We start from the raw sequence: 6,095 nt of genomic DNA on the forward strand, positions 1-6,095 counted from the left end.
TATGCCTTTTGGACCGTATGGCTGCAGCTAGAAAAAAGCCGAAGCCTCATTCATTAGCAGTATGGGGCTTATTGAAGCGAGAAATTATTATTATTATTATTATTATTATTATTATTATTATTATTATTATTATTATTATTATTATTATTATTATTATTATTATTATTATTATTATTATTATTATTGAAGCGAGAATAATTATTATTCCACTGTGGAGGTCCAAAATCAAGTGAATTCATTTGAGGCTTGTGGTGTCTTGTCTATAAGGCGGGTATGCGAGGTTCTCTTTTGTGTACTCACGAAGCGAATAGTTATCAGTTTGGTGTAGTTAAACAACGCAGAATCGCGACATGGTTTGAATTTTCCCCTTCAGCGCAGCTATAAGCTGCGTTGTGTAACCTCGAGTATACCTTAGGCATTGCAATTGGCGCTTAAAGAACTGCCTCATGGTTTCGATTCGAAGTTGTAGTAAACTAATGGGTTTCGCGAATAATGAGTGCCTCGCCATAACGACAGTCGGTAGATGTAGTTGCGTAAGGTCTGTGCCATGACGTTGATAAAGGCAACTGAGGGTCACTATGAAACATTTTCTCGCTTGCAATTGATAGGCTCTCGATATTAACCACAAAACTGTTCTTTCAGGTGATTGCTGTTATGCTATTCGTGAAGTATATACACACTATACGTGACGCGCCGTCGTGTTAACAGCCATGAGCAATGCGTTTTCTGGGTGCCTGTTTCAGAAAACGGTGAAAGTATTAGCAAACATTTTCATGCACAATGCGCTCCTAACTCTTCCTTTTACGCATTAATAAAGTAGCCATATATCACTAGAACAGCTCACCATAGTAATAAGAATCATCATAAATGATTCCCTGAGCAGTTTCCTTCTAACATGCATTTATAATATTGACATCAAATACCAATACCAAGATTTTGCTTCCTTGTAAAATGCAATGTCTCTCATAGCTAAGCACTAAGGGAATGTTAAGTGTTTTGCGGAGCATCATACACAACTTCGTGTATTGAAATTGCAGACATTCTTTTTACGCAAAGTTTATGGACAGACACTGCAATACCAGTAGACCCCTTCAATGCTACATAGCTTGCGATATCCACGCCACAAATTTTCACGACTCACGGTTTTCAAGAAGAAACTGCCGTTCAGGCATGAAAGTAAAAAGAAGCCCGAATATCCTTCAATAAGTACGGCTCGAGCCACCAATACCCCAAGCACGCACGAAGAGAACGAGCGCGCGCCGTCCTGGCCGTGACGTCACTCGTAGAGGGCGCCACTCCAACTTCTCGCCGCTAATAGCGAACGCAACTAGCGAACCGAACTCGAAGGAGCAAGCGAACGATCGTCTTCCCCTACGAAGCACAGATGAGCAACTGATGATGTAGCGCAGCGCGCGCCTTCACGTACGGGCGAGGGAGGGCGAGGAGAGAGCGACGCTTAGCGCGAGCGGCGTGCGAAGCGCAACTTACGCGCCCCTCCGACGCTGACGTCAGAGCATGTAAGGAGCGCGCGCAACAGCTGCGTGCGAGCGAACATTGGAGGGAGGGTAGGGGAATAGGAGTATGTGACGTCAGCCCTCCGCTCCGCAAGACAGGTGTTCACACTATGTGAGACATACCCCCCCCCCCTCTTACTAGTAATTATCCCGTAAATTACTATGTCCCTATTCTGTGTGTTTGACGTCACTGACGTCACTTCCGGTTGTGCATTGCACAGCAAATTTGGACCAACTTGTATTAACGTGGCTGGTATCTAAACTGTAATATTTCGTCATTTGGTGTGCGGCAATTAATTATTTCTAATTATTTTCTAATGTACTGTTACTCAACTAACTTCATTTGTAACGAAACTCATGCCCTGATGTCATATCTATCATCAACATTAAGTAGAACCATCGATTTCGTGCAGTGTTTATTTTTAATTATTTATTTTGAATTTAGAAACATTTTTTTTTATTTCGCACAAACCGGAAGTCGGTGGTCGACCGGAAGTCGCTGCTTAAGAAACAAAGAGTGTCTCTCGCTGCTCGTGCCACTAAAAAGAACAACAAAGAACGCGCCCGACGGCGGGATTTGAACCTCGGCCCGCCAGCGCATCACCCCGCTATTCCGCCGATTAGGCCACATACGCTTTTTTGATTTCCTTTATTGCCGGGTTTGACAAAACAAAACAATATATCATTGTTAAAAACACGAGTCAGCCTACAGTTGCCGACACAACAGGATTAAAACGTCTTTCAATACAACCAAGTCATCAAGCACTGTATTCCAATCAGACGGTTGAGGCAGCGTCCTATGCGCTTGTCTGTACTGCAGAACACTTTCTATGAAAATGTCACGGGCGTTGGCACGAGAGAAGCATACGTGCGTTTGTAGCCTAATGATATCAGGTCAGATGTCATTAGGTCATAAACGCACGTATGCCAACACCAGATGGTTGCCACGTGCTGATTATTATGATGATTTAACATACTATATATATAAGCACATACCCGCAACGGGGGACTGGCGAAGAGGTGGGCGGTAGATATCGTACCACCAACTATAGATATTTGAGATGATCGCTGAGTTTTGGTGATCATAATGGTTTCCATACTATGTTACATACCCACAACAGAGGATCGGCCAAGGAGCGTTTCCGCGTGTTCATAATGATGATTTCCATACTATACGCCACATACCCAGAAGCGGGCGGTACATATCGTGCCACCAACTAGCTCTCCGACATGATCGCCGCGTGTGGATGATGATTATGATTTCCATGCTACGGAACATACCAACAACAAGGATCGAGCACGAAGCGCATCCGCATGTTGTTGATGATGGTGATGTTTTCCATACGAGTTCACATAACCATAACGGGCGGTTGGCCAAGGAGCGGTCGGTACATTTAAAATAAATAAGAATATGTGATGAAATATAAGTCTGTATAAGATTTTGTCACATTGCGTAGCACGGGTGAGCGAGAGCGCATGCGCGCGCCAGTTTCCTTTCGGCCAACGACGGAGGAACGAAAAGGCCAAATTTATAGCATTTGATTAACCGCTTCATGAAAGCTTCACTTCACATAATTGCAGCATGTGCGGTGGACCTGCTTTTCTTCCTCTTTTCGTTTTCTCTTTTTCTTTTTCTTTATTGTCGAGTTTATCCGGGACAACTGACTTGTCTTGCTTTTCTGCTAACCGACGTGTTTGTTTCGATGCAGTTGTCTCACACACGAGCTGACGTTTTGATAAAGTAACGGTCACAAGCAGAATGCACCCTTACTACCCTATAGTATAGAAAGTTAAACCTGGTAAATATTTTGAGAAGAATTTTATAAAGTGTTGATAATTCCTATTGCATATCGTTCTTGAAGGGAGTGTGTAGTAGCGTTATAACACCCTAAAAGCCAGTGATGTTGCCAGTGATGTTTACGTTGTAAACAAGAACACACTTCGTGCGAAGGTTCCACCATACAAAATGTAAATAAATGAATAAATCGCTCCCCTTCTTTCTTTCTCTCTTTTTTTTATTTATTTTTAGCGGGGACGAAGGGTGCGAGTCCAGACACATAGAAACGCGCTTATGTGTGTAATTAATTAACCTACACGCATTCTACATTACACGTGAAAATTTTCACGTGCTCCGTAATGAGGCCGCGCGATGCCTACGCTATATAATAAAGGCTAAGAAGTGTCCCATGTGTTGGCCGCTTTGAGAAGCAACCGTGTGGGACGCCGCAGTGGCCCTGCTGATACAGCGCCGCGTTAAGTATAGAGACACGCTGACATTGCGCCGCAAATGCGGCGCAAAGAGCTTCACAGTGTGGCTACGGCCTTAGAATTTCGTTCATTTATAGGACCAAGAAGATTACTGAACTATCGAGAGGAATTGATCACTGCTCTGTTTCCTTTACAGATATAGACAGCTTCACAATCAGTAAGTACAAAACCACCATCCCAGTGTGTTTCACGTGCCACACGCACGACATTGCGCGCAATAAATCACCGCACCGAACATTGCAGCTGTCGATCCGAACAGTTGCACATCCGAACGTAAGTACGCAGTTTGAAAGCGTCCGCTATATATAGGTACCGAGGCGCACGCGGCTCCTGCATGCTTTATTTCCCCGCAGGATGCGATGGGTCGCACGCCACACTCAACACGGGACTGGGCGAGTACGACCAGAGCGGCGCTTGGCTGCCAATGAAGTAGCCATGCAGAGGAAGCAGCGCTTGAGTGTTAGTTACATCCTCTGGGTGCGGACGGTGATGTGAAAAATAGAATGAAATGTCAAGAATAAAATTTAATTTCAACATTACAGAGCGTAGTTGCTATTGTGCTTCCTGCTGGGTTCGTTGTTTTTCTTCGTACTTTTGACAACCAAACATTCAAGCTATATATGTTGTGCGGTTACTCGAAGGCCTCGAAACATCGCAATGAGAACATATCTGCGCTTGGCAGACTTAAAGAGCGAGATTGTGCAGGCATAGAAAAAGAAGGCACACTGGCCAAGCTCAGATACTGGGGTGGCTTTGAATATTCAATTCAGCTGCCATTTAAGAAGCCTCCCAATGAAAATACTAACACCTCTCGCCGAACAGCGACACGCTAATTCTTCCAAATTTTTTCACGGCATTATTCATTCGTCCTGTCGCCTCTCTGCAGTAATGAATATATCACCTTTGCTAAATTTTCTTCTAGTAGGACACATCACGCATTTAACATTACACGTACTCTTTTTTGTGCGCACTAATGCTCTTATATAGCTTTTTCCCTCAAACAATTGAAACTTGGAATTCACTACCAGGTACCAACCGTTGTCTCCCATTAAACGAATTCTTGGCTGTGCTTCCTCAGCATTGCGCTTAACTCTCGTTGCTATATTTCTTTGTTGCTTATTGTATTTCTTTTTTGTATTTGTATTGTATTTTATTATCCACACCTGCTATAGCCCTACCAGGTGCTGCAGTATGTTAAAATAAATAAATATAGATAGTGCAGTGACAAATACGGACGCCATCAAAAGACGTGAAAGAATCTCGCGGCTCACCCTGCTTTGCCGTTGATCGGACCGCTTTCGTGTCCCTTGATCGCTGTCATAAATCACGCCTACTCCTAAACGTGTGCTTGAAATATATATATATATATATATATATATATATATATATATATATATATATATATATATTGTGACGCAGCAGTTATCACGACGTTTATTACGCGTCGGAGATGCGGCGAACTGACCATGCCCAAAGCACAGATCACGCTCAAGAGAAAGCCCCACAAGCGATGGTGAAGAAGGAGGCCATGTGAACCCCACGTGATGATTATCATGTACAGATGACAAAGAATAGCTTGATAAATGCCCACACTAATTTTCCCCCGCGCAAGAGCGGCCATCCTGGGCGCAATTCAAAGGGACGGAGAACGCCTCGTGAAAGGCTTCATACGGGAAACGTGGACAACCTCAGCAGCGCTGCAGCGGCGGTCATTTGGAACAATAACAGGTGTCACGCGATAGTTAACCGGAGAGGTCTGCTCCAAGAGTTTGTAGAGGCCGATGAACCGAAGCTGAAACTTGTCACACAAGCCAGGAGTATGAACTGGTGTCCAGAGCAGCACTTACTCGCCAGGGCGGAAGCACACGACGCGATGAGAGGCGTCGTAATGCTGCTTGCGGTCCTGTTGCCGTGCTTCGGTGTTGATGCGGGCGAGCTGGCGACAAGGTAGAATGCGGGACACATATTCTTCACAGGAGGATGGACATCGATTGACAGTCGGCGCGAAGAAAGAGACGTCAAGACAGGAAGAGGGCGAACGACCATAGACAAGGTATACAATGGCGAATAACCGGTCGTGCGTTGAACGGTGGTATTGGGGAGCTTTAGTATAGCGGAAAACAGCAAACGCAAGGATTTAGCGTTAGCGTTGCGTGCTGCAAACTGCGCATGCGCAGAACGTTAACGTAGCCAGAACTCTTACGTACGTACGCTATTTCCGGAATATAGCGTTCAACGCTAACGCACGCAAGGGATTCCGTGCGTAGGGCAAGATGGCGGCGCCTGTTGAAACGAGAGCCGTCCACTTCGGAT

The 6,095-nt window shown here is 44.7% G+C and overlaps 1 non-coding gene across 1 annotated transcript; it reads left to right on the forward strand.

Annotated features, from left to right (window-relative positions):
* Window positions 1-3,745: 3,745 nt before the first annotated feature.
* On the forward strand, window positions 3,746-4,310 carry LOC119454862 (uncharacterized). Its single transcript, XR_007468434.1, has 3 exons — window positions 3,746-3,939; window positions 4,026-4,055; window positions 4,136-4,310. It is a non-coding gene; the product is annotated as an uncharacterized LOC119454862 (transcript).
* Window positions 4,311-6,095: the final 1,785 nt, after the last annotated feature.

Source organism: Dermacentor silvarum, chromosome 1 (assembly GCF_013339745.2).
Source record: "Dermacentor silvarum isolate Dsil-2018 chromosome 1, BIME_Dsil_1.4, whole genome shotgun sequence".
NCBI classification, from domain to species: Eukaryota; Metazoa; Arthropoda; class Arachnida; order Ixodida; family Ixodidae; genus Dermacentor; species Dermacentor silvarum.